The 14,551-nt window shown below is 54.5% G+C and overlaps 1 protein-coding gene across 2 annotated transcripts in view; it reads left to right on the top strand.

Annotated features, from left to right (window-relative positions):
- The window catches only part of SLC1A7 (solute carrier family 1 member 7), a 78,010-nt gene that overhangs the window by 40,091 nt on the left and 23,368 nt on the right, over window positions 1-14,551 (top strand). Inside the window, exon 1 of one of the 2 annotated variants that reach the window (XM_046660086.1) lies at window positions 7,976-8,385. The exons of the other annotated variant lie outside the window; for it this stretch is intronic. The gene's annotated coding sequence lies outside the window, so the exon portion shown is untranslated. Of the gene's footprint in view, window positions 1-7,975; window positions 8,386-14,551 lie in introns of those variants that run through there. 2 annotated transcript variants of the gene reach the window in all.

The raw sequence follows: 14,551 nt of genomic DNA on the forward strand, positions 1-14,551 counted from the left end.
ATTCGTGTACCTAAAACCCTTCAGTGGCTTCCGTGGCATTTAGAATAAACCCTCGCTTCCTCAGCTGATCTAGGAGGCCTTGCATGATGGCCCGCTGCCTGCGCCCACCTCCTCTCATGCCTCACTCACTCCAGTCCCACTGGACTCTTAGTTTCCTAAGCAGATCAAAGCCTCCCCAACCTCAGGGTCTCCACGCATGCTGTTCCTTCTGCCTGGAAGGCCCTTCTCCAGCACTTTACACCTCTCCCTCCTTGTCTTCCTTTAGATCTCAACTTCCTTATTGCCTCCTTGGAAAGGCCCTCCCCGCCCGTCCCCTTCACCCCTTCACTCTCCCTCACTGTGCCCTGTTCCTTTTCCCACCCAGCACTCGCTGTACGTTGTTATCCACCATGTATTCAATTGTCGACCTGATGCTTTCCCTTCCTCTGGGCCGGAAACTCTAAAGGCAGAGACAGTCTGGACCTAGCCAAGCGCCTGGCACACAGCAGGTACTCACTAATACTTGGCAAGTGGATCGATGAATGAGTTCAGCAACCACACACTGTGCTTTCTGGGTGCTTGGCCTGTGCTGGGCGCTGCAGATACAGAGATGGATGAGGTTCTGCCCCCGAGGAGCTCGGAGGCCGTGAGGGAGACTGACGAGAAAACAGACAATTACACGACACTAAGTGAATGTGTTGATGGAGGAAGTACAAGACTCTTCTTTTTCCGTTTTTTGCAGATTTATCGCGATATAAAGCATAGGACAGGTGTTAGGAAGCTTGACCATCCTTTACAGTTGACCATCCTTCCTGCCTGAGCGTCACCTCTTACTCAGAACAGAAACACTTCAAAGGCCCTTGTGTGGACCCTAGAGTCAGACGGACCTGGGTTCCCATCCTGGCCCGTTGCCTGGCTGTGTGACCTCGGGCACGTCATTTAACGTAAAAAAAGTCCTGGAGTCAGAGAGTCAGGGGCTCAGATCCAAACCTGCTTCCACCACAAATTATCATGTGATCATGGGCAGGGCGCCCTCCCCCTGGGCCTCGGTTTAGCCAGCTTGCCTGGGGATTGGGGGACCCGTCCAGCTCTCCAAGTCCTGGCTCTCAAAGGCCTGGTCTGTCTCCACCGGACTAAAGTGCTTTCTCTCGGCAGGAGACGGAATGTGGTGTCAACTTGAGAAAAGCCAGCGTGTGCTCACGCATCTCCTTTGTTTATTGTATGGTTTGGGCTGGCGCAGAGCAACCGTGTCACTGAAAAGTGGAAGTGCTTTAAAATTTTCCTGCCAAGGGAGAATCAAACCTTCTTTGGGGGAAATGACACACTGTGAGCCCCAAACCCCTCTGCCCCTGACCCCTCCTTCCTTTCACTTTAGCTGGTCTATAAGCCACCCATCCATCCATCGACCACAGTCCCCTGAGCTCTTGCTCCTGGCCAGCCCAGGGCTGGGCGTCGCCTTCCTCAAGGAGCAACCACTCTGGTGTGCGGGTCGTCGCGCAGGGCAGAGCAAAATCACCAATGCTGCTTTGAAAATTCAGATGTCAGACCTCGCCTGGGCTGACCGGCCCCGAACTGCCAAGGGGTCCAAGCAGGGGTTTGTTTTAAAAGCTCCACAAGTGTTCTAATGGTTTAAAAACCCCTGATGTCTCAGGATCAGGCCTTCTTGGGGGACAGCTAACGAGCCCGGCGTGAGGGCTGCTGCTCTTCAGGCCCAGGGGTTCCACAAGGTAACCCCAGGAGACGGGGGTTCTGCAGCGTCATTGCTCCAGGCGCTGGGGGGATGCACATTAAGGCGTATTTGTTTCCAGTTCCAATAACCTGCACGTCTGGGCCCCAAAGCCCAGCACCCCTGGCTCTAAGTGCTGCCACCTCTTTTCCAGGAGAACCTGCCACCCCTTCCCTATGCTACACCCCGGGAATCAGGCTGGTCACCTCATTAGTCCCTGAGCATGCCACGTGCTTTTCTGCCTGCACGCCTTTGCTCGTGCTGTTTCCCCTTCCGCGAATGCCCTTAAGAGCTTCTGTCTGCGAAATCCTCCCAGCTCTTCATTGGGCGATGGCTGTTGATGATGACCTGTCTCCTGATGCTGTTTGTCAGTATTGCAAGTTAAATGAATTCGCTCTCACAGCTGGCATACCACATTATGGGGTACAGACACCTTTTTTATACAGTAATGATGTAGAAAGAAATTAGCATTCCTATCTGGACTAGCCACTCATGTCACTGAACAAGAAGTGCCCCTGCTGAGGGGTGGGACCAGTAGTCCCGACCCCTCCATGGAGAAGGGCCGTGTGCATCCCTGTGTTTTATGTGAGATACTGGGAGGGGTCAGGTTCATTTTCCCCCTTGTTGTTCACACTAACCTCTTCCTGGTGGTCGGCGTAACAGATGTTTACAGGAGACAGAAATCCAGTAGACAAATAAAGAGAGATGATGAGATGGAAAGAGGTGTGGGTGGTGATGAGGCGGGGGGTTGACGCAAGGGACGAAGAGATGTGTGCCTGCCTTGGAGGGTCTCACCGTCTGGCAGGGAGACAGTCACAGGGACACTTTGTGCCAGAGAAAGGAGGCCCAGTGGGAGGGAGGTAGGGCCAGCTGGCCTGGTTTGGAGCCCAGTTCAGTCACTCTTCCCACAACCTGGCATCTTCCAGCTCTTGGGCCTCTTTTCTCTAGAATCCAGTCCAAACCAGCACCTCACCTGAGCCCCTCCTGAGACAGGCACGCTACAGTCCGGTGGTGGCTTCATAAGTCACAAGGAGGGAGATGCACAGGCAGCACAGGTGGCCGTGGCTGAGAATCCGCAAGGGGCTCCAGCAGAGGAACAGAGACTTTGGAATCACTAGCTGTGCAAATTTAACCTCATCTCTTAGCACCTGAGCCTCAGTGACCTTATCTGTAAAGTGGGGAGAACAGCCACCTCCCTTGCAGGGTTATTCTGGGACTGAAATAAGAGAATGCACTTGCAGCCCCAGCGAGCTCCGGACACAGCATGGATGCCACCTGTTTCTCTAAGCTCTTGAAGCTTCACCAGGCTTCTCCAAGGCCCAGGTGAGACGTCCCGTGAAACCTCCATTCTGTTTCTGCTCTCGGCAGGCAGCCCCTTCAGGTGGCCTCTTCCTTCTTCATGCTGTTCCTTAGCACCTGCAGCTTACTTGTCACTTCCTCCAGAAGGTCTCCCTGGACTCAGGCACACTTGAGCGCCCCTTCGACACTGGGACACAGCTGCGTGTAGCTCCTCCGCCTGAATCCTCAACATCTGTTCACGGCGGCCTTCGCGGGGCAGGGTGTCTCTGCAGAACACCTGTCACCTGTGCCCAGAGCCTTCCCCTGCCGTGACTGTCAGAGCCCCCTGGTTTTCCAGGAATTCCTGGTGCTTACTGCCTCTCGCTTTCCTCGGCCCCCACGTTCCTACAGTCAGTCACGAGGCGCAGCCTTGGCCAGTTTCCTTTCACGCACACAGCCCTTGCTTCAAGTGACTTCACCGACAGTTGGGAGCGAGAGCTCAGGTGAAGAGCTCAGGTGGGGATGGCCCTGAGATGTGTAAGCCCTCAGCCAGCTCTGGTCCTCTCTCTCTGTGTGTTAGTTATCTATCGCTGTGTAACAGATTACCACAAATTTAGTGACAACACAACACCCATTTATCACCCACCAGTTTCTGTCGGTCAGGGGCCCAGGCGTGGCGTAATTGGATCCTCTGCTCGGGGTCTCTCGAGGCTGCAATCGAAGTGTCAGCTGGGCCTTGTCCTCATCTGAAGATGTGGCCAGGGAAGAATCCACGTCCAAGCTCCTTCCGCTTGTTGGCAGAAGCTGTTTCCTGTGGCTGTTGGTCTGAGGGCCCAGCTTCTTGATGGCTATTAGACATTAGGACCCTCAGGTCCTAGAGGCCACCTGCAGTTCCCTGCCTTCTGGCCCTCTCCACAGGTGGTTCCCAGCATGGCTCTTTGCTTCGTGAAGGCCAGGAGGAGGCTCCCTCACTCTACAGTCTTTTGAGACAAATTCTTATGTACCATAATCATGGGAGTGACAGCCGATTGCCTTTGCCATATTCTGTCAGGAGCAAGTCACAGGTCCCACCACCACCCAGGGAAGGGGATTACACAAGGGTGTGGATAATTGGGGTCACCTCAGGGTGTGTCCCCTCTTTCTCTCTGTCTGCCCACCTTCCTTCTCTCTCCTACTCCAAGACCAGCCGGAAATCCCATCCTCCTTCTCTTGCCCGATCACCTCCGCTCATGCCCTGCTCCTGGAGTGGGGCGGCATGGATGTGCTTCTCCACTTCTGGTCCCAGTGGCTTAGCAAGGAGTTTCTTCTGAAACTGAGTTTCTTCCCTTACCGTACAAAGAATGCTGAAGAATATGAATTTCCCCCTCTCTTCCACAGGGTCTGGTACTTAGTAGGTGCCTAATAAATGCTTATTAAATGAATAAAGAGAAGTGGAAGGACAGCTGAAGCAAAATTCAGGGAGATTTCATGACCAGCATTTGAACTGACCCTTGGAGGATGGTTAGGAGTTGTCTTTTAAAGATGTTTTTTTACTTTAAAAAATTACATGAGCAAATGGCAAACGTTTTGGATAACAGAAAAAAAATCCTCCTATCGTCCCACCCCTCTAATCCTGCCACTGTTATCTTTTTTCCTGTAAATGTTTGTCCTTTTCATTCTTGGTAGTGAGTTCACCAGGCCCCGGGTGTGGTCCTTGACTGATTCAGAAACTCAACCTCGTCTGAGCCCTGAGCTGTCAGGCCTGTCCTCTGATGCTGGCAGGAGGTGACCAAGTAAACCCAGTGCCAATTTATTCCTTCTCAGAGAGGAATACAATTGCCAAGGAGGACGGAAGCACACCGCCTCTGGCCAGAGCATTTCTCCCGTAGGCTCACCACTTGAGGAACCCACTGATTAAACCTGTCTGCTTGCAGGACGTCTAATTATTTAATTGTATAACCAGTGTGACTCCAGGTTTGCCATTTTCAGTTAATTTCTGGGGCCCCACCTGGTGGAGTCCCAGCATATGTGTACGTAAGTGAATTCAATTACAAATGCTGTGAAAAAGAGAGAAAAACAATTCAAAGGAGGCAAGAGTTTCCCCCATTCAAAGAGCTGTGCCCAAGTGAACGTGCCGCAGGAGAGGTGGTCCTACTTTGCATAAGCCGGGCTCGGTGCCCCCTCTAGAAGCAGGAGCATCCCTGTGGCAACTGTGATTCCAGGCCATGAAGAGAAACTGTGGGTTCTTTCCATCACGGCCTTTAAGTGTATGCCCACTGCCTCAGCTGGTGTTCCCCTAAAGAAGCAGCAGCCCATCCCAACTGTCTGGAGTGGGCTTACGTGAAACTGTACCTCCTGAACTTTATGGGCAGCTTAAGGGGTCTTCAAGGGCAAATTTAATTATACTTGGTTTTTGCTTTATGCGCTGACCTGAGAACTGAATATGCTCAGTATGGTCCTACTCCTCTGTACAAGCAGGAAGCCAGTGTCCTCCTCTCGAGGGCTGCACCCCGTGGGCTGACGTCAGCTTATTTCATTCAGTGGAAGCTTCTGGTCACTTCGAGAAAGAGAACTGAAACGTCTGATCTTACCACTAGCCCTGCCACCCTGGTTCCATCCACATGGCGTCGCTGTTGAGCACAGGTCCTGCGTGGTCTGGTTCAGCCTGCACCCAGCCCCTTGCAGGTGCATCTCCCTGCTCTAGCCGCAGGGCTGCCCCGCCTGGGCTCCTAGATCCCAGCGCATCAGGATCCTGCTCCCTCGTTGCTCCTCCAAGCACCGCAGTCATGCCCTGAGCTTGGCTCCTGGGGTGGAGCCCTGAGTCCCTTTTCTCTCTTGGTGTCTTAGCTCTGGGGGCCTTTAATGCTAACACCTTGGTCATGGGCACCCGGGTACACCTGAGCCTAACTTCAAATCTCAGGGAGCCAGGGGTTGGGGTCTTAGTCTCTTTTCTCTCATAAGAGCCCCTGAGCCCCTCATGCACGTTGATGTGCCTTTCCATAATCTGCAGTCTTAAGGCCTCAGGGAGGGGCTCTTCCCTCAAACCACAAAGTCCCTCCCTCCCCCTGGACAGCGATGCCTTCTTACCTTACAGTTGCCATTCGAAAAATTCTTCTAAAAACAAAATCAGCTGCGAGGAGAATTACTCTCTCTGCTTATGAACATAGACGGCTCAGACAAAATTTAGAAAATTCTGCCTCACGTTTACACTGGTGTAGGAGTTAATAGTCTGCTGGTTAGGACCTGTTGCAGCGTTGTCACGTCCTGGAACCAGGGCCCACTCCTGTGGGGGGTGCTGTGATGGCTGCTGAGTGGTCCGCACTCTCGGCTTGCTTCTCTGTGCTCCACTGCTGACTGATGCTCGTTACACCTTCTTTCAATAGAAAAGTCAGGCCTTTGGGGCCCGGAGCCTTCCTTTCCCATTTTTTCCCAGTAACACCACTTGTTGCTACTCTGATCCCTTTTAATTTATGGTTTAACCCAAAGAGTATTGGCAGCTTTCTGTTCCTTTAAGTTCCTGGAAGATCCCTTACTGTCACTTCCTCAAAAATAAGTGTCTGCTTCTCTTCTGTTTTCCATGCACCGTGATGTCATAAGACTTGTCCACGCTGCGCCCTCATCTTCCCCATCCTGTTCCACTTTTCCACTCGGGCAGGCGCTGAGCTTGCAGAACCCTTTTCCTGTCCTAGACACTTGGGATGCTCTGGCACCCTGTTGGGGCGTCACTGTGTCCCAGGACTCTGGATTGAGCTCAAGTTCTGTTGTTTACCACACTCTCAGCCTCAGCCATAAGACGGACACAGCGCCATCTGCAAACGTGCAAAACAGTTCCCAGCAGATGCTTTTTTTTTGGTGGCCCGTTATGGCCCCACTGAGGCAGGAGTTTGCTTCTAACCTGAGGAAGTCATCTGAGCCTTGTTTTCACACACCCTAGAAGAGAGTGACACTAGGAACCAGGGCTGGGTCAAGCCAGCATCTGGATCTAGCTCGTCCTCCAATTCTCCACTCGCTTTTTGCCAAACCCTCCTCTCCCCTCATTCTTCAACTTCATAAACCAGGCATCGTTCAAGGAAAACTGAATCCATGTGTTTGTGATTCACTGATGCTGAACATGGCAGAATGTTCTGTAAGTTCCACCGCACAGCAGAGAAACCCGTGTGTGTGTGGGTTTGTGTGTGAATGCGTGGTATGTCTTTACATGTGTGTCTGGTATGTGTGTGTGTGTGCATGCATATGTGGGCTTATGTATGTACTGTGTTCCTTTCTATTTCTTGTAAGAATTTTAAACTGACTTTTCTTAGAATCAGGAAATCACGTTTGGCCAAAGAAACCCAACACTCCCTTCTCCCCCTTCCTGAGGAACTCTAGTTTGGCAGAAAACTCCCAAACACCCACGTCCTAACTTATTGGAGATGGTCCTGGGCCAGGCAGCCATCCGAGTCTGGTTTGGGGGCAAGTGTGCAGGGCAGCTGCCCGGGCTGCCCAGGGCAGACAGCACGGGAGGGAGGCAGGAGGTGCACAGCCTGTGCTGAGGGACTCTGCCCCTCAAGCCGGGGTGCACCCGTTCTTTGCAGAGCTCCGTTGGCCTCTCTCATGGGGGCCCTGGGATCTGACTTTGGCCCTCTTGCCCAGTCAGCTGACCGCCTTACTCATCAAGAGGGAAAACATGGCCCAGCTGTGGGGTGCGGGTGGGGTCAGACCGTCAGCCTGGGGACTCCGAATAATGGCCCCGTTTTATCACCCATCACAGACTCCTTGCTCTTTCCCCCTTCCAGTTAGAGAATTCCTACTCCTCCCTCAAGGATCCCTTCAGCTGTCACCTCCTCTGGAAAGCTCCCCCTGATCTCAGGCTGGGCCAGACCCTGCTCTGGCCTCTCCCGATCCCAGCCGTGACCCAGGGTTTTGCGGGTCAGGCTGTAGGTCCCTCCACCCACTAGGTGGAGCTTCTCGAGGACCAGAAACCCGCCTCATTCATGTCTGGGACCCAGAGCAAGTGTTCACCATGGGGCAGGCTGGGAACATATCTGCATCTGGGGACATGGGTGAGGTTTTGAAAAATCGCCTGCTGCCTTTCCCTGTGGAGACCACAGCACTGGAGAGGGGCTCATTCGGCCCAGGAGAGCCTCCCCAGGCAGGCCCCGCCTGGTCCTTGGGGGGCAGGAGCCAGGAGCCCTGCTGTGGAGGGCAGGGAGGCAGGACACCTGTGTCCCGTCGACTCTGTGCAGGCCTTGCCTTCCTGCTGGAGCAGGGCTCCTAACCATGGCCTGGTGGGACTGTCGTAACCAGCCACAACAGGCATCCCGAAGACGTCAGTCCTGAGGTAGAGGCGACAGACCACACCTGCAGAGCAGAGTGACAGTCATCCATGGGGACACTCTGGCTCCCTCACACCTGACATTCTTTGCCTCGTGGGAAGGAAAGAGGTAGGAGTTCAGCTCACGTGGAGTCTGGAGCTGGACTGGACTCCTATACAACGGGATCGCAGCCTTTGCGGTGGAACGCGCTCAGACCGTGAGCTCTCTGGGGGCTGCAGCTGCGGCTGCTTCAGCGTTTGCTTTCGAGTCAGGTCTAGCTTGTTATTTGCAAGTCCCAGTGAAGCGCGGTCCCAGTGCCCAGGGTCTGGGAAGGAGGGGCCATCAGAGGGCAGTTGGGGAGGCCAGGGCAGCAGTTCCCGCCAGGCCCACGCCTGTCTCCATGCCGAACTCCCCTCCCACCCTGCCTCCTGCACTGTGAGCCTGCACTCTCTCCCCACCTCCCCCCATGGAATCTAAAGTGGAACCAAAGAGGTTTGGTCTGTGTAGCTCCAGAGGGCAGGTCTGGCCCAGTGTGGGGACCGCTCTTCCCTTGGGGTGGATTTCATTCTGGCACCAGGAAGGACTTTCTAATAAGCATAGCTAGCCCACGACGGAGGGGCTGACTCAGAAGGTAGTGAGTTCTCTGTCCTCTGAGGTGTGCAAGCAGAAGCAGTAGAGGAATTTCTGCCCTTGGGAGGGGATGCTGGGACCAGATGACCCATACTTTATCAAGTGGGAGTCTGGGCATCCTGCCTCAGGTCTTAGAAGGAGTTGGCTCGAGGATGGGGGTGTGGCAGAGCCATGTGGGAACTGTAATTCAGTGCTAACGTGGCACTTGCTGTCAGCTGCTTGGCCTGTCGTCTGCTTAGGAGAAAGAAGAAAGCCATGATGCTTGGAAGGGCTGAGGGGACTGCCGTGGTCCCCAGATACCGCCTTCCAGCTGCCTGTTGGGTGGACTCCGTGCAGCTGCATCCTGGGGTCAGCCTGGGAGAGCCTCCCCGGCTGGGAGAGCCTCGCCTCCTTGGCGAGGTTAGCCAAGGCCAGAGCCCAGGGACTTGGCCATGGGGCTCGGGGCTCCTTCCTGTCTCTAGCATCCCAGTGCCAGGATGTTGTGGCCATGGATGTGGTCATGCTGGTAGAGCAGGGTTCCAGTCACTTGTGCACGTGTGACTTTAGCAGGTTGCTCACTCACCTCCAGTGGTGGGAGTTCACTGCTTCTCAAGGTGCTCCCTTCCAGGGCGGGGCAGCGCTGTTTGCTGGATAGTCCTTCCTGGGGTGGAGCTGAGATCTGCTTCCCTAAGGCTTTCCCATCAGCCCGAGCGTTCCCCAGGTCTGCTCTGCTCCTGGCTCCACAGCCCCGGGCCTGCATCTCTGTCGCCTGCCGCCTGCCCCAGCTGCCCTCTGTGGGACATGTACCGCCCTCCCCTGTCCCTTTCCCAGTGGGTCTCAGCGTCAGGGCAGGTCCTTGGCCCCCTTGACAAGTTCTCCAGGCTTCCGGCCCACAGCTGAGGGCCCCTCAGCCCTTAGGCAGCCGCATTCCCCAGGTGACTCACGGAGCTGGCCGCAAGCGAACCCCAGAGGCCCCTTCCCATGTGCTGCCGCCACGGCTCAGCCATCCACCCAAACCCCCCCGCCCAGAGTTTGTGTTTTCTGAGCTGTTGATGCCAAGTATGGCCCAACACGTGTCCATGTTCAGTTACATCTTGTCAGAATTGGCCCGTGGTCCCAGCCTGCTGAGTCCCAGCTCCCTCATCCAGCCCATTAGCTGTTCCTCCCAGCTTCCTGTCCTCCACAAACCTGACCCACATGCTGTCAGTGGCCTTGGCCAAGCCATTGATGAAAATGACCAGAAAGGAGAGACTGAAAGCAGAGCCCTGAGGTCCACCTCCAGAGACCCTCTCAGCTTCTCTTCACTCAGAAGAGGGCACTGCCCGCAATAGTCACTCCCAAAAGTTCCCAGCTGTTCCCAAGAGTTCTGGTGCCAACTGCCTCAATGTCACACAGACACACAGTGCTCATATCATTCCCCTAAACCTGACGAGGGGACCAAAGCTGGTCCTGGTGACTTGTTCTCAGGGAACCCACGGTGGGTGCTCATGGTCATCAGAGCTCACAAGACATCCTTTTAGCAATCTAGAATTCCACCACACACACAGCAGCAAACCTGCACCCAGGCTAGGCCAGGCTCTGGGCTCTGAGGACCCAGAACTGAGCCAGATTCAGCCCGTTCCTGGAGGAGCTCACAGTCTGCCGGGGCAGGCGGTCACAGACTGGGGCACCACCAGATGATGCCGTCACAGAGCAAATGCTAACAGTTGGAATGTACTGGATACTTGTTATGTGCCAAGCACTGTTCTAAACTGACTTAACCCTCACAATAAACCATCATTATCCCCATTTTATCCTGCAGTGGAAACTGAGGCACACAGAGGCTCAGGAGCTTGCCTGAGGGCTCCCAGCAAGGGATGGCTGCACACAGGAGCGAATGGGAGCTGCCTAGCCTGCCTGGAGGCTCAGGGAGGCCCTCTAGAGGGAGGTGGTGCCACGTGGAGACTTGAGAAATGAGCAGCAGCAGGAGGAGAGGGCAGCAGGGAGGGTGGGGGCAGGGGCTGGGTTCCTGCGGTATTCACTGTTCCCCAGGCCCTTGTTCCTGCCAGGGTGCGTGTGCCAGAACAGGGCTGGGCCTGGGGATTTAGGAGCGAGTTATGGGCAGATGCCCTGTAACAGGCCGGGAAGCACAGCGAGCCCTGGGGAGGTGGGCGAGGTGGCTGGTCAGGGAAGGCTTCCCGGAGGAAGTGATGTCTAAGCTGACTGTGGAAATGTGTCAGGTTGGGGAGGTGTGTGGGGGGTGGGGGGACAGAGAGTTTCAGGCTGAAGGAACAGCCAGTGCATGGTGGCTCAAGGAGCAGCAGGGAGAGCAGGTGGCTGGAGCCACGCAGGTGAGGAGGAGATGTGGGACCGAAGGCCGTGATGCGTGTGGACAGTTCCTGAGGGTGATGGGATCCGCCAAGGACTTCAGACAGTTTGAGAAGCCTGTCCACCCTGCACGGTGAGGTGCGCAGGCAGCAGGGGGCTCCTCCCAAGGTTAGATGGGGTCACGAGCACCACCTCAGGCCCAGGGGTTGGTGTGAGGACCAGGTGAGGGTCAGCAAGTGCCGTTTTCTCCCTCCGTGAGGAGCTGGCAGCTGCTGCCTCCCTTCTCCCACCCCTGCAAGGGGAGCAATTACCAGATTGAAGGGAACTGGGCCCTGGAGCCCAGCCAACTCCCAATCCCCGAAATCTCTCGAACCACAATCCCTGGGCTGTGGGGGGTGGCCAGATGGCTTGGGAGGGAGTCCCAGACCTCTGGGCTTCCTGAGACTCGTCCCCAGGGCTCTCGAGGATTTCGGGGGCTCCTAGGAACACCCAGCCATGCTGGGAGTCGGGGAGGCCAGGTTGCCTATTTCCCCCTCACCGTAAATCAGTCAGAAGGGACCTCTGACATCATCCTCATGGAACCTCCCACTCAATCTGGAAGCCTTGATCCAGCATTGCAACAGGTGGCCATCCAGGCTCCACTTGGATACCTCTAGAGACAGGGAGCTCACCACCACAAATCTGAAGGCTGTAACCATGGGGCAGGTCATGAACTCTAAGAGCTGGACTAAAGAGGCATTACATGGGCTGAATCACATTGCAATCACAGCCAAAACCGGAAGACCTTTTTCTCCTACAGGGGTTAACCCAGGTCTGTACCACGGAGAGGTACTGTGGGAGACGGGGAAACCCCCGGGGTTTTGGATCAGAAACCCACCGTTCCAGTCTTGACTCTACAACTTACTGGTTGGGGGCTCGGTCTATCGTCTCCACCCCTGAGCTTTATTTTCCTTATCTGTACCTCCACTGCGCAGCCAGTAAGGTCGTCACTGGTCATGTGACTGAAGGTGACTGTTGAACCCTTAAAAGGTGCCTGGTGCAACTGAGGGACTGAACCTTTTTAAAAAATTAATTTAACTTAAAATTTTAAAACCTGAAGCAGTTTTTATAAACATTTGTATATTGATTACACATTGAAATAATATTTCAGATATACTAGGTTAAATAATTATCAAAACTAATTTCACCAAAAATGGATTTCACCTGTTTCTTTTGACTTGGTTTACTGTGACTCCTAGAAAATTTACAGTGACGGATGTGGCCCACATTACAACTCCAGGTCAGCAGCGTTGACTCAGAACGTTAAGGCTCAAACGAGGTGGATGTTCGGGCATTTGGGACAGTTAAGCTCCAGACAATTACGGTTTCCGTGGCTGCTGGGTACACAAGAGGTTGTATTTTCCATCATACAAGCAGGACATGCTCATTCTAGAAATAATAGAGGATGTGGAAAAACATTAAAAACAAAACGAGAATTACCCATAACCCATCACCCAAAGACAGCTACTGTGAGACTTTGTAGAGTTTTTCTCTGCACGTCCACATGACCTAATACTCCCCACAAACTGCTCTGCCTGGGCTTAGAGGTTTTCAGAGAGGTCACGTGAACAGCGTGGCCCGAAATTCTCAACCTTGAGGAGCCGCCACCAGCTACATAGCAGGACCTCGAACCCTGCTTCCTGTTGCTGTGCGTTTGCCAGCGGGGGACCTTGTCTCACGTGGAATCTGGGCCCCCACATGCTCAGCTCCCATCCTGCCTGGCCTCTGCCTTCGCCGCCGTCACCCTGGCACTGCGGGCGGCAGCCTGGAGAGGAGGGTCTGCTCTGTGCTGTTGCCAGCAGTTCCCTCCCCGCCTGCTCCGGCCTGCGCTGCTCGCCTCTCTTCAGCGTAGGAAACCCTTCCATCTGCGAGGGGAGCAGCTTCCAGAGCAGAACTGCTTGGGTCGCAGGAGAAGGAATTCTTCCTGCTTTATCCATCACTCTCTCCCTCCCAGAGCCCCTAGGGCAGGGGCCCCCTCTTGTCATATCTGGAACATGCGCTCCCTCCCTCCAACATCCTGTCTGCCCCTGAGGTGGCACCACCCCCATGTTAGGCTTCTTCTTGCTCAGGGTGGCCTTCTGAGGGGCCCTTTGCCCCCTTCTGATCTGATTTTCATCTGCACCCCTCTCCTGCACAGTTGCCCAAGCACATCTGTGTATGTCTGGACCGCAGGCCCGGAGAGGGGTCTCTTCACAGGAGCTCCAGGGCCCCTGCAGAGCCTCAACTATCTGGTACCTTGCTTCTCCATGTAGCATTAAATAGGAACATCTCTCCAGTGACACCGTCACTTCTAACTCCATTGCGTAGATGTGCCGTAATTTTTTTTTTTGAGGAAGAGTCTCCCTGAGCTAACATCTGTTGCCAATCTCCCTCTTTTTGCTTGAGAAGATTTGCCCTGAGCTAACATCTGTGCCAAGCTTCCTCTATTTTGTATGTGTGTTGCCACCACAGCATGGCCGCCAAGTGGTTCAGGTCTGCACCCAGGAACCAAACCTGGGCCCCCGAAGCAGAATGCACCAAACTTAACCACTAGACCACAGGGCCAGCCCCAGGATGTGCTGTAACTTTTCATCTAATCTGCATTGATGATTTCTTAAATCGGTCCCAGGTTTTTGCTCTTAAAAGAATGATCCTCCTTTTTACTTTGGTATTCTCAAATCTTAGTTCTTCCTTCTCAGACATCCAGCAAATTCTGCTGGATGAGCTGTGCTGGACCCCTCTCTCCTCTGTGTCCCCCTTGGCCTGGCACTCATGGCCTCCCTCACTGCTGAGTTCTGTCTGCCTTTTCTGCCTCACATATCGCTGTGCCTCAAATATGACCTAAGCCCTGGCCACATTAAACAAGTGTCCCCACACTTTCCAGCCTCTCAGCCTCCCTGTTGGCTTCTGCTCTCCCACTGCCTGGCACACCTGCCACATCTCCAAATCCTCCTCATCCTCCAAGGACCAACTCCAAGGACCCCCTCCTCCAGGAAGCCCTTCCTGACTCTCCTAGCCACTAACGATCCCTCCCTCCTCTGAATAAAGGCAGCATGTCCTTATCCCCTCTCTTATGCTACTGATGCATCCACCTTGTCCACTGGCTACTTGAGTCCGCTTGTCTCAAGTGTCCGTGTCTGTCTCCTCCCCGCTGGCCCACCAGACCAGAAGCTACTTGAGGCTGGGGACTGATTCTGATTTCCTTCTGTGGGCACAGGGCATGGCACAGAGTGGGAGTGCCCTGAAGGTTTGAATAGCTACAGGCATGAAAGAGGACAGGCCTGGAGTTGGGGCCTGAGTTCTGGTCCGGGTGGCCACCAGCTTTCTGTGTGACCTCAGGCAGGTCCTCCTCTCCGGGCCG

This window comes from Equus quagga, chromosome 5 (genome assembly GCF_021613505.1).
Source record: "Equus quagga isolate Etosha38 chromosome 5, UCLA_HA_Equagga_1.0, whole genome shotgun sequence".
In the NCBI taxonomy this organism is placed as follows: domain Eukaryota; kingdom Metazoa; phylum Chordata; class Mammalia; order Perissodactyla; family Equidae; genus Equus; species Equus quagga.